Source organism: Muntiacus reevesi, chromosome 1 (assembly GCF_963930625.1).
Source record: "Muntiacus reevesi chromosome 1, mMunRee1.1, whole genome shotgun sequence".
Classification (NCBI taxonomy): Eukaryota; Metazoa; Chordata; class Mammalia; order Artiodactyla; family Cervidae; genus Muntiacus; species Muntiacus reevesi.
The window spans coordinates 111,430,417-111,442,570 of NC_089249.1; the positions used below are offsets into that span (position 1 = coordinate 111,430,417).

The window sequence follows — 12,154 nt, forward strand, 5'->3', positions numbered from 1 at the left end:
AGCATTTGTTATTTTGCTTTTTATTTGTTTGTTTACTGGGCCAGCTATCCTAACGGGTTTGAAGTAATGTCTCATTGTGGTTTGGATTTGCATTTCCCTGATGCTTAATGATGTCGAGAATCTTTTCATGTGCTTCTTGACCATTTGCATGTCTTGTTTAGAAAAGGTTTCTTCCTTTTTTTTTTTTTAAAGGCTTTATTAGTTAACTTATTTGGCTGCATCAGATTTAACAGTTTTGGTATGCAGGATCTTGGTTGCAGTGCACGGACTCTAGTTGAGGCAAGTGGGCTCAGTAGTTGTGGTGCTTGGGTTTAGTTGCCCCATAGCATGTGGGATCTTAGTTCTCCAACTAGGGGTGGAGCCTTCATCCCCTGCGTTGCAAGGCGGATTCTTAATCACTGTACCACCAGGGAAGTCCTGAAAAAGTTTCTTTTTGATTTATTGTTTCAGAATGATGTTTATTCAGCAGGGTTATGTTATTGTAAGCAGCACTCCCCTTCCTTTCCTTTCCTAAGAAGGAGAAGGAGAAAGAGGGAGTGATGTTTAAATGTTTAGAGAGAGTGAGAAAGCAAACAATTATTGGACACTGTTAGCAATTGATTAGTAGAGGCATAGGTATAAGGGTATTCTTTGCACTTTTCTCCACAATTTTTTGAAGATTTAAGCATTTCCAAAATAAAAGGTTACATTTCCAAAATAAAAAGAGACACGGGTTTGATCTCTGGGTCAGGAAGATCCCCTGGAGTAGCTAATTGCAACGCATTCCAATATTCTTGCCTGGAAAATTCCATAGACAGAGGAGCCTGGTGGGCTACAGTCCATAGGGTCTCCAAGAGTCAGACATGACTGAGCACAAACACACACACACACAAAATAAAAGGTTGGGAGAAAATAAATTAGATTGAACTTCATAATAATTGAGTCTGATTAGAATGAATGAATTCTGTCCAAAGTTACATTAAGGGTTAAGGAAATGAGATTTGACAGAGCATGTTTGAAGTCAGTGATTGAAGAAAGCATGGTAGTTTTCCAGTGGTCCTATAACAAATTGCCACAGATTTAGCATCTTTTTTTTTCTTTCTCTCAGATTTAGCATCTTAAAACAACACATATTTATTAGTACTTGTGTCTCACACTTCTGAAGGTTAGATGCCCCAGCACATGTGACCCACCTGATTCTCTGCTCCAGGCTGAAAATCAAGCCCTCACTAGGGCTGCCCTGGTAGCTCAGATGATAAAGAATCTGCCTGCGATACAGGAGACCTGGGTTCGATCCCTGGGTGGGGAAGATCCCCTGGAGGGGGGAATGGTAATCCACTCCAGTATTCTTGCCTGGAGAATTCCATGGACAGAGGAGCCTGGCCAGCTACAGTCCATGGAGTCAGACACGACTAAACGACGAACACACACACACACAGTTGAGTTTCCTTCTGGAGCTCTGGGAATGAATTGACTTCTAGGCTCTTACAGATTGTTTTCAGAATTCAGTTCCATGCTGTGGTAGAATTCAGTTCCATGCTCCATTTCCTTGCTGGCTGTTGGCTGGGGGTTGTTCTCGGTTTCTAGAGGCTGCCTGCATTAATCGGCTCATGGCTTCCTTTCTCCATCTTAAAAGCCAGCAATGGTGGGTGGAGGCCTTTGCAGGTTTTCAATCTCTCTGACTTCCTCTTCTGCCTCAGCCTTTTTCTACCTTTCTCTGCCTCATATCTCTGACTGCTGCCTTTAAGGGTTCATGTGATTACATTGGGTTCACCTGGATAATTCAAGATACTATCTCTGCTTTAAGTCTCTTTACAGCAGTATCTAGATTAGTGCTGATTAAATAATCAGGAGGTGGAAACCTTGGGAGACTCAAAATTCTAACATAGAAAACACAACTGAAAATTCTGACAGTTTAAAAAAAGTCAATCATTTCCTAAAGTATTTTGTTTTCCTTCCGTTACTATTAGGTTTTAAGATGTTGCCATAAGAAATTTTATGAATTACCATTGTATTTATCATTCCAGCAATTACTATGAGAGGAATCTTGGTTACTTATTAAAGGAAGGAAAATATAAATAGCTACTGAACAACCACATGTGGCATACTTGTTTTTACAATAGATACTATTCTTAAATCTTTTGTAGCCTTGTACAAGCTAAAAAGTGGAAAAGTATCATTTTATGAACTCTAAGAAAAGGTTCTTTAAAATGTAACCTAATACATTAACATATGTAGAATAGATAGCTAATAGAAAGTTGCTGTGTAACACTGGCAGCTCAATGCAGTATTCTGTGACAACCTAGGGGGTAGTTGAGGTGGTGAGGAGGTAAGGGGGGAGGCAACATAGTGTACTTACGGCTGATTCATGTTGTTGCATAGCAGAAGCCAATACAACACAATATTGTTGTATAGCAGAAGCCAATTATCCTCCTATTAAAAATGTAACCTGTGTCTTTCTGTTTATTACCTAACAGTTGTTCTTTACTTTAAAGAAAAAAGTGCTTGGTTTTGTTATAATATGTCAGCTTATAAGATTTTCAGTCACATCTGATTCAGTATAACAAATTCATACCCAGTGAAGGCAGAGCCTACTTATTACTCCAGTCTTGTCCTTTATCCTGGGCATATAGTACTCAGGATGTGCAAAATGATACAGTATAGTACACATACTGAAAAATATTCTGTCATCACTCTGAGATATTGAACTCCAATGGCTCACACTCAGCACACACTGCTCTTTCACATTCTTACTGTTTACTGTTACTGACACCTCCATCATATCATCTTCACCATTGTCGTTATAATTGAGGCTCTTGCCACCCCCTCTTCTTCCAATCTGCCAACCTCTTCTGGCTTCCCTCCTTTCCCTGTTCAGTCAGGATCAGATGTTCTGTCATGTCAGCTACTCTTCTTTGCCCACTCACTACCTCTTTGCTTCTCTTACTTTCCTTTCTTCTTATCCTGATATTCTCCCTTTCCTTTCAATCTCATTTTTTCTTTAGCCCCTGTCGTCCTCAGGACCCCAACCTTCTCTGCTTCTCACTTTGTAGTCTCCTTGTGTCTCTTCACATGGCTTCCACGACAACTCAAATACTAATGGGTCTCAACTGTGTATCATCAGCCCAGACGTCCCCACCTCAAGCTTCAGATTTGCATCCCGCTGCTTATTTGATATCTACCTCTAGTTAGCACTTCATGTTCAACATGTCCAAAGCTAAAGCCCTGGCCCCAAATTGCTGCTTTACTCATTTCAGTTAGTGATACTCTCTAGTTACTCAAGAGATAAATATACTCAAGTCCTTCTAGACTCTCCCTCTCTTCTTATCCTCATGTTTAATCCCTCAACAATTCCACTAATGAATCTCCTAAATAGCTTTTGATTGCATCGTCTTTCTTTTTTTAAATATACAGTGTTATCAACTGTAGTCACCATGTTTTACCTTAGATCCTCAGACCTTATTCATTGTGCAGTTGTAAGGTTTTTACTGGTCTTTTACTGATCTCTTTCTTTGTTTTTTTTTTTTAATTTTATCAATATGTGTCATTTTAATTAATTTATTTATTTTTCCCAATTATTTTTATTAGTTGGAGGCTAACTACTTTACAACATTGTAGTGGTTTTTGCCACACATTGACATGAATCAGCCATGGATTTACATGTGTTCCCCATCCTGAACCCCCCTCCCACCTCCCTCCCCTACTGATCTCTTTCTATTTTCCCCACCTCTCAGCCTCTGGTAGCCATTTTTCTACTCTCTCTTTCTATGAGTTTTACTTAAAATTTTTTTTTTAGATTCTATATATAAATGATACTATGCAGCATTTATTTGTCTTTCTGTCTGGCTTACTCCACTTAACATAATGCCCTCAGGGTTCATCTATTTTGTTGCAAATGGCAGTATTTCTTTCTCATGGTCGATTAATTTTCCTGTGTGTGTGTGTGTGTGTGTGTATGTTTGATGTCTCCCATGTTTTCTTATCCATTTATCCTCTAATGGACACTTTGGATACTGAGGTTATTTCCATGTCATGGCTATTATGAATAATGTGGCATTGAACACAGGAGTGCAGCTATCTCTTTGAGATCCTATTTTCATTTTCTTTGGCTATATACCCAGAAGTAGGAATGCTGGTAGTTCTGTTTTTTAGTTTTTGCAGAACCTCCATATGTTCCATGGTGATTAAACCAGTTTACATTCCCACCAGCAGTGCACAAGTGTTCATTTTTCTCCACATCCTCACCAACATAGTTGTCTCTTGTCTGATGATAGCCATTCTAATGGGTATGAAGTGATAGTTCATTGTGATTTTGAGTTGTGTTTCTCTGATTAGTGATAGTACCTTTTCATGTACCTGTTGGCCATTTGTTTCCTGCTGGTACCCTGATTCTCTCCTTTGGTCTCATTAGGCCCACCGTAATAGCCTCCAGAAGGGCCTTCCTGCCACCTTTACCCCATCAGATCCACCCCCCGCTTTCCTTCCAGATCAGTCTTCTCCAGAATGCCAATCTGATCTAATCCCCCTCCTACCAGTGAAGTCCTTCTGTGATTTACCATTGACTTCAGTAGGCCATTACCTTCAGTGGCTTCCCTGATAGCTCAGTTGGTAAAGAATTCTCCTGCAGTGCAGGAGACCCTGGTTCAATTCCTGGGTCAGGAAGATCCCCTGGAGAAGGGAAAGGCTACCCACTCCAGTCTTCTGGCCTAGAGAATTCCATGGACTCTATAGTCCGTGGGGTCGCAAAGAGTCAGACACGACTGAGCGACTTTCACTTTCAGTGAACTAAGCAGAGTTCTGAGCCCTTTTTTTCTGGTCCCTTCTTGTCTTGCCATTTCATTCCTGCCGCAGCCATCTCACGAACTGTTGACTCGAGCAATTCTGAGAAACTTCCCGTTTCCCAACACACCTTGCTCTCCTCCACGTGTCATCTGTCTACCCCACCATTTCCTCCTCTTTGCCCTAGAATGCCTTTCCCCCATGTCCCTGCATCCCTCTTTACCTGGTTTATTCTCAGATTTCTACTTGTCCTTTAGGTTTCAACTCAGAGAGGAAGTGACCTTTCAGAAATTTCTCCCTAAACCTCACACGGCAACCTTTTTTGTGCCCCACAGTGTGAGTACCTGATATCTGGCACACACTTCTCTTACAGAACTTACGATATTGAATTGTCATCAGTGGTTTTTATTTCTTTCTTCTGAACCCCAGACTGTGATCTCCCTGACAGCTGAGATGGAGATGTCAGTTTCCTCTCTTTATCTTTTGTGCCTAGCCCAAAGCAGATGTTCAGTAAATGTTTGTTGAATGACTGAATCCACATAAACATGTATAAGTATAGGAGAGCTTATGATGCAAGTCATGTTTCCCCTTCCACTTCTTACCCCCAGCTCTGCTCTCAGAAGGTAGTCTCTTTGAATCACTTATCTTTTTGGATTTCCTGGTGACTACAGTTCTAACTTCTAGACCTGTGTTTCTAAGGGGAACTGCACACACCCCACACCCTGGGAGGTACTTACAATGCTGAATTTGTGTCCTGGAAGAAATTATTTGAAATTGTGTTTATTCTTATATACTTTTTATATCTTAAAATATTTTTGACAGAATAGCTGACGATTTCCTGTTTTTGGTTTATTATTATAATAAGCATTTCCTCCCAGTAAAAATCAATTCAAAATTATTCTTCAGTTCAGTTCAGATCAGTTGTTCAGTCATGTCCTACTCTTTGTGACCCTGTGGACTGCAGCACACCAGGCCTCCCTGTCCATCACCAACTCCTGGAGTTTACACAAACTCATGTCCATTGAGTCAGTGATGCCATCCAACAGTCTCATTCTCTGTCGTCCCCTTCTCTTCCCCCTTCAATCTTTCCCAGCATCAGGGTCTTTTCAAATGAGTCAGTTCTTTGCATCAGGTGGCCAAAGTGTTGGAGTTTCAGCTTCAGCATCAGACCTATCAATGAACACCCAGGACTGATCTCCTTTAGGATGGACTGATTGGATCTCCTTGCTGTCCAAGGGACTCTCAAGAGTCTTCTCCAACACCACAGTTCAAAAGCATCAATTCTTTGGTGCTCAGCTTTCCTTATAGTCCAGCTCTCACATCTATATATGACCACTGGAAAAACCATAGCTTTGACCAGATGGACCTTTGTTGGCAAAGTAATGTCTCTGCTTTTTAGTATGCTGTCTAGGTTGGTCGTAACTTTTCTTCCAAGGAGTAAGCATCTCTTAATTTCATGGCTGCAGTAACCATCTACAGTGATTTTGGAGCCTAAGGAAAGAAGATCTGTCACTGTTTCCACTGTTTCCCCTCTATTTGCCGTGAAGTGATGGGACCAGATGTCATGATCTTGGTTTTTTCCATGTTGAGTTTTAACCCAACTTTTTCACTCTCCTCTTTCACTTTCATCAAGAGGCTCTTTAGTTCCTCTTCGCTTTCTGCCATAAGGGTGGTGTCATCTGCATATCTGAGATTATTGATATTCCTCCCAGGTATCTTGATTCCAGCTTGTGTTTCATCCAACCCAGCGTTTCTCATGATGCATTTTGCATATAAGTTAAATAAGCAGGGTCACAATATACAGCCTTGATGTACTCCTTTCCAATTTGGAACCAGTCTGTTGTTCCATGTCCATTTCTGACTGTTGCTTTTTGATTTCTCAAGAGGCAGGTCAGGTGGTCTGGTATTCCTATCTGTTTAAGAATTTTCCACAGTTTCTTGCGATCCACACAAAGTCTTTGGCATAGTCAATAAAGCAGAAGTAGATGTTTTCTGGAACTCTCTTGCTTTTTTGATGATCCAATGGATCTTGGCAATTTGAATCTGATTTCTCTGCCTTTTCTTTTCTTTTTTTAAAAAATTATGTATTTATTTATGGTTGGACTGGGTCTTCGTTGCTACTCAGGCTTTCTCTAGTTTTGGCGATGGGGGGCTACTGCCTAGTTGAGGTACATGGGTCTCTCATTGCCATATTGTCTCTTATTTCAAGTTCTAGGGTGTTCAGGCTTTAGTAGTTGTGGCACATGGGCTCAGTAGTTTTGGCTCCCAGGCTCTAGAGCAAAGACAATAATTGTGGCGCACTGGCTTAGTTGCTCCACAGCATGTGGGATCTTCCTAGACCAGGGATCAAACCCATGTCTCTTGCATTGGCAGTCAGATTCTTTACCACTGAGCCACCAGGGAAGCCCTTCTCTGCCATTTCTAAATCCAGCTTGAACATCTGGAAGTTCACGTTTCACGTACTGTTGAAGCCTGGCTTGGAGAATTTTGAGCATTACTTTACTAGCATGTGAGATGAGTGCAATTGTGTGGTAGTTTGAGCATTCTTTGGCATTGCCTTTCTTTGGGATTGGAATGAAAACGGACCTTTTCCAGTTCTGTGGCCACTGCTGAGTTTTCCAAATTTGCTGGCATATTGAGTACAGCAATTTCACGCATCATCTTTTAGGATTTGAAATAACTCAACTGGAATTCCATCTCTTCCACTAGCTTTGTTTGTAGTGATGCTTCCTAAGGCCCACTTGAGTTCACATTCCAGGATGTCTGGCTCCAGGTGAGTGGTCATACCATCGTGATTATCTGGGTAGTGAAGTTCTTTTTTGTATAGTTCTTCTGTGTTCTTGCCACCTCTTCTTCATATCTTCTGCTTCTGTTAGTCCATACCATTTCTGTCCATACCATTATTGTGCCTATCTTTGCATGAAATGTTCCCTTGGTATTTCTAATTTTCTTGAAGAGATCTCTAGTCTTTTCCATTCTATTGTTTTTTTTTCTATTTCTTTGCACTGATCACTGTGGAAGACTTTCTTATCTCTCCTTGCTATTTTAAAATTTCTATTATTGTGAGTTATAATATACATGTCATAGATTAATATGACCATGATTTTTATAGAATATAAATAAGTATACAAATTTTAGGGATTTTTTTCCCCTAATATATTTTCCTGAGAGCATTCTACAATAAAAAAGAGTTTGCGGGCTGCTGCTCTAAATAATAGACTCTTACCTCTGTTTCTTGATGTATTAACTTTAGATAATATCTATTGACTTTTTGCTTTTAAGAAGGGCTATTTAGCTTTCTTACACTACAGTTCTCATTCTCTGCCAGCGTTTGATTCTTAATTTTGCTTCTTCTGTTGCTTAATTTAGTAACTTCAGATAATGACAACTCTTTCTCATTTCATCCACTTTTGACAGTCTATCTACTCTCCCCCTTTTAAGATGGGCATTAGAACCTGTTTCATTTTTTATGTGTTTTTCTCAGTTTCTGTCAGCAACACTTTTACATTGTCAAAAGTTGATAACTTATATTTTGTCCTATGACAGTAACCAAATCTCCAAATTAGTTGAATCTAAAAGATGAACACTGTAAGTAGTATTATATTCAGCTGGCAAAATCTTCATTCAGGTTTTTCTGGAACATATTTCAGAAAACCCAAATGATTAGTATGATTTGTTAATTCTTCCATAAAGAAAAATTCTCCCACTATATATGACTGAGTCTCTTAACTGTTCACCCAGAAGGATCACAACATTGTTAATTGGCTATACCCCAATACAAAATGTTTTTAGTGTTAAAAAAAACTAAATTGAAAAATTTTTTTTTAAATCTCCCTTACAAAACTGAGATCCTTTGATTACAACATGAAGTTCCTTCCCCTTATCAGAAAAGTGGGTAGAATTAACAGACTGGGACAGATTATTAATTGAGCAAATTATTACAAGGATTTTCCCCTTTCCATAAGTTAAGCCGTATTTCTGCCAGTAGGGAAGAGAACATCTGATATTTACACTTCTCCTGTAAAAAGTTTCTTTTTTTTTAGAAATCATGCTTGCTTACCTCCTTACCTGGTTATGCTCAGCTCTAGGGAGTAGACATTAATTTTGATATCTGCCCCTCAAATCCAAGTGAACTGAGCTAGTTTTGGAGTTCTAGACCATTTGAATAATGAAAACAATTATCATCTTCAGGGAGAGCACTGCAGGTAGGAACTGAAAGTGAAAGTTGCTCAGTAGTATCAGACTCTTTGGGACCCCATGGACGGAATTCTCCAGGTCAGAATACTGGAGTGGGTAGCCTTTCCCTTTTCCAGGGGATCTTCCCAACCCAGGGATCAAACCCAGGTCTCCCACATTGTCAGCAGATTCTTAACCAGCCGAGAGCAGGGAGGAAATGGCTGTCATTTTGTGCTACAGTTAATAGAAAATAGGAGGAGAGTAAAACACTTTCCACAGTCATTCTCATAGGGTCCTGAAATTTATGTCTTGAGACCAACCATATCAAAGTTAATTCTGGCCCAAGATGAAGGGCCTCTCTATTTTTAGTACTCCCTAAAATATCGTTCTATATTTAGTGCAGAGCCAATTTGTGTGCTAGGATTACATTTTCTTCTCTCCAGGGCCAGGGTCATGACTCCCTTGTCTCTCAAGACTGTAAGATCAATAATGACTACGTATTTTCTCATATTCCAATTTCTTATAATTAGGGTATGTATAAGCATGCTTCTTATTTGAAATGTAGCTTTTTTTGTGACATTTGTCTTTTCTTTCTTGCTTTTTAGCTTTCAGGGAGTTTTTAATTGCTCTTTTTTTGGCCTAATATGCCTTTGCTGTAGCCTCACTTTTCCCATATTCTGTTATCGTTTTATTGTGTGGAATCCCCTTTATGACCAAATGCCTCTCTAGGCTGCTGCACAGCTGTCTTCCAAGGGCTTGGCTCCATTCTTCTATGTTGTAATCACTGTTCTTAAGATCCTAGGTCTTCCACTGTGCTGATTTATGCCAGAATTCTACTGGGGTATATCCTGAGATAAGTTCTTTAGAAAGGATGTGTGGGAAGTAAACTTTCTGAGTCATGTCTAAAACTATCTTTATTATACTTTGTTTGTAGTTAGGTTAGGTATAGAATTCTGGGCTGAAAATAAGTTTCTTTAAAACTGGGAAGACATAGTTCTATTGTCTTCTAACATCCTCTGTTGCTGACTAGAAGCTGGTTTAGTTATCAATCCTCTGTGGGTGACCTGTTTTTCCTGTTCAGGGTCTCCTTTTTATATTTGTTTTGGAATTTCATGAGGAAATGTGTAAATGTGGGTCTTTTACTGGTTGGTTATATTGAGCACTCACTGAGCCCTTTCAGTCTTAAAACTTGTATCTTCTGGGGAATTCTATTATTTACTAGCTTCTCCCTTCTTTATTTTCTGTTCTCCCTTTTGTGGGGGTGTTTAATTAGTCAAATGTTGTACCTCTTGGATTGACTCTTTCTATCTCTCACAGTTTTCTCTATTATTTCCATCTTTTTATCCATGTACTTTTATTCTGAGTTTCTCAATTTTATTTTCCAGTTCATCTGTTGATTTTTTCTTCTAATCACTCCTTAAATTCTGTCTTTTTGATTTAAAAGACTTCTGTGAGGTTCTTTGTTCCTTTTCTCTGTGTGTGGTTTTCTATTCCTAGTTTATATTCCATGCAGTACCCTTTTGATTATATTGGCTTGGCCAAAAATTTTGTTCAGGTTTTCCACACATACAGAAAAACTTGAATGAACTTTCTGGCCAACCCAATAGTAGATGCTTTGTTTTGCTTAATATATTTTATTTTTGTAAGTTCCTTAATTGTTCCCCTCAGGATTCCTTTTTATAAATGTTTTTCTTAGCTCTTCTTTTTTGTGCTGCTGGACTTCCCCATGTGCCTTGGTTGTCTGCTCATATTGTAGAAAGCAGGACTGAGACACTGGTGCGGATTTCCTCTGCTATTTTAGAAGCTGGTCTCTTCCCCCGGACCTTTCACCTGACTGGATGGCTGACTGTGCCCTCTGTGTAGGTGGAATGCGTTGGCTGGCCTGCTTGCTCTGGGGTGAGCCTGTGCTCAGGCCCCGGGGGCCCCGTTTCAGAGGAGTCCTCTACCTGGGGCAGACTCTACTACCCCCAGAGGCCTTGGCTTTCCCTGGGTTGTTTGTTCCTTCAGGTATCTGGTTTTTCAGCTGAGGGTTAATGCCAGGCTGCCTGTGATCTATGTGGGAGTGGGGGAAGCAGATAGCGGTGCCAGCTAGTGCAGTTCTAGATACAGACCTTCAATTATTCCCACTGTCTTCAGCCCCACTTCTCTCTCCTGCCTTCCCTCATACCTCTGGCCCAGAGCCCGGAGCCATCAGTTGTTCCAGGCCAGATTGGCTCTCTTGATTCCTTCTAGCATTCCAACAAGCATTTTGGCTTCCAGCCCCCTTAGGTTGCCTTGTGGAGTATTTTGGGCTGTGGCTTTCTTTGCCTCTCTGATCCATCAACACAGTTCAACCTGCTTTTTTAATTCTAGAAATTAGTTATATCTTTTGTCCACTGGTGAACCCCCTACATCCCCTTTCTTTTGATGCTAGAGTTTCATTGTTTCTTTTCCCTGCCTTCTTTAAGTGTGATTTTGCAAGCTATAAGTGGTAAACATAAATCTTCAATCTCTTGAGACATCTTGAACTGAAAGTCCTGACGTGAATTTTATCTATCATCTGAATATTTACCTACATTGTTAATCTTCATGAATGAGGTGTCTAAGCATTGCATAATGAATAAATTATTTCAATAAAATAAAGCGAGAGAATTTTTTTCCAGAAAATCTTGTATAATAACAGTTAATTTTAGTAATAAAAAAGAAAAAACTACTCAAAATTGGAATCTTAAAATTAGCACCAGTATTGTGCCTGATTTCTACAGATTATAGTCAATAAGGATATTACCTGTTATGTGTTAGGTGAGCAGTTGGTTTGTAGCAGTGACTGTGGTAACTGTATGCTGTCAATAGAGTTTGCATGTTGTTTGGGGGGCGGGCACTGATGGATAGATAATAAATGAAATTAAAAAAAAACAACCACGCAACGAAAACATCAGGTGCTTGTGTTCTTAGTTGCTCATTTGTGTCTGACTCTCTGCGACCCCATGGAGTGTAGCCTGCCAGGCTCCTTTGTCCATGGGGACTCTCCAGACAGGAATCCTGGAGTGGGTTGCCATGCCCTCCTCCAGGTATGGCAACAGTTAGCTATGTGCAAATGCAAATAATTAAACCAAGTTAGGGATAGGGAGTGTCAGGACATTTGTGTTGGCTGACTGGCTAGAAAACCTGAGATCTGACTAACAAACAGGAGCCAGTCAGGCAAGAACAGGAAATTTTGCATTACCCTCAGAGACCTATC

At 40.0% G+C, this 12,154-nt stretch overlaps 1 protein-coding gene across 2 annotated transcripts in view; it reads left to right on the plus strand.

The window, feature by feature from the left end:
- The window catches only part of DIPK1A (divergent protein kinase domain 1A), a 118,254-nt gene that overhangs the window by 9,018 nt on the left and 97,082 nt on the right, over positions 1-12,154 (plus strand). The window contains exon 1 of one of the 2 annotated variants that reach the window (XM_065908617.1): positions 9,444-9,465. The exons of the other annotated variant lie outside the window; for it this stretch is intronic. The gene's annotated coding sequence lies outside the window, so the exon portion shown is untranslated. Of the gene's footprint in view, positions 1-9,443; positions 9,466-12,154 lie in introns of those variants that run through there. 2 annotated transcript variants of the gene reach the window in all.